The sequence below is a fragment of the Petaurus breviceps genome, unplaced genomic scaffold, assembly GCF_028583685.1.
Source record: "Petaurus breviceps papuanus isolate PSGF00001 unplaced genomic scaffold, PetGlider_PUasm1.0 126, whole genome shotgun sequence".
In the NCBI taxonomy this organism is placed as follows: Eukaryota; Metazoa; Chordata; class Mammalia; order Diprotodontia; family Petauridae; genus Petaurus; species Petaurus breviceps.
The window spans coordinates 85,963,204-85,964,277 of record NW_027185655.1 but is presented as its reverse complement, the minus strand read 5'-3'; the positions used below and the strand labels follow the sequence as shown (position 1 = coordinate 85,964,277).

The 1,074-nt window shown below is 43.6% G+C and overlaps 1 long non-coding RNA gene across 1 annotated transcript; it reads left to right on the top strand.

Annotated features, from left to right (window-relative positions):
- The first annotated feature begins 6 nt into the window (after positions 1-6).
- On the top strand, positions 7-793 carry LOC138168834 (uncharacterized). The gene is made up of 2 exons (XR_011170220.1): positions 7-124; positions 199-793. It is a non-coding gene; the product is annotated as an uncharacterized lncRNA (long non-coding RNA).
- Positions 794-1,074: the final 281 nt, after the last annotated feature.

Genomic DNA, 1,074 nt, shown 5'->3' with positions numbered 1-1,074 from the left:
TTTTGTTGCCCAGCCCCCTCTCTGTGCTTGGAAGCTGGGGCTGGAGCTGTGTGAGGGGAAGGACACTCCCCTCCCCCCAGAACTTTATTTGAATTCTTGTTCTGAATTGAAGTGATAATGCTATGTACCTTGTGTTTGTTTAAGGCCCAGTGGCCACTTTGGTAACTTTAGTTCTGTACCTTGAAAATGTAACCTAAGAATGTACTTTGTGTTTGTTTAAGGGCCAGTGGCCACTTTGGTAACTTTAGTTCTGTACTTTGAAAATGTGACCTAAGAGATGTTTAATGCTAATTCAAAAGTAAATTGTCTATGCTATGGGCATGAAAGATCTTGGGGCCGAATGTAATAAGAATGTAAATTTTAAAGATCTTCCCTGCCCCTAGGCTAATGTGCACCTGAAGCCTGGGGTGGGGGAGGCTTGTTTTTCAGTAGATACTTCTTGATTGGCCAGTGAGTCAATAAGGTTGTTACATTCTCTGAGCCAGGAGAAGGCTATATAAGCCCTGATGTGTAGCTTTGTTTTTGGGACTCACTTTGAGAAGTGTTCTGTGATTTGATCTGAATTCTGGGAAGCCGTTGTTGAGCGTCCCCCGGCTTTGAAAAACCCAGAATGTGGAAACCCAGATGTTGACTGGGTATGGATGTAATGGTTGGACAGTTTGGAAATCTGTCTACTTGATATTTCTGTCTTGATAATTATGCCTGTATACTTTGAGGTTCAGGGTGCTGACCTTTTCTCCTGAACAAGGTAAACGATATATGTCTGACTGATTAAAGTAAGCTTGTTAACCCATTTTGAGTTGCTTTCCTTTAACAAAGCAGATCCAAGAACCTGTGGTAGCTGCAAACCCTGAGGACGCTTGGGGTGCTTGCTGCTACACCAAGGTCACATAGGCATTTGTGTGTGTGTGTGTGTGTGTGTGTGTGTGTGTGTGTGTGTGTGTGTCTGAGGCTGGATTTGAACTTAGGTCCTCTGTACTCCAGGGCTGGTTCTGTATTCACTGCACAACCTAGCTGCCCTCAAGTTAGCTTCTCTTTGGTGCATAAGACAACAATGCAAAGTGTAAAGTTGTT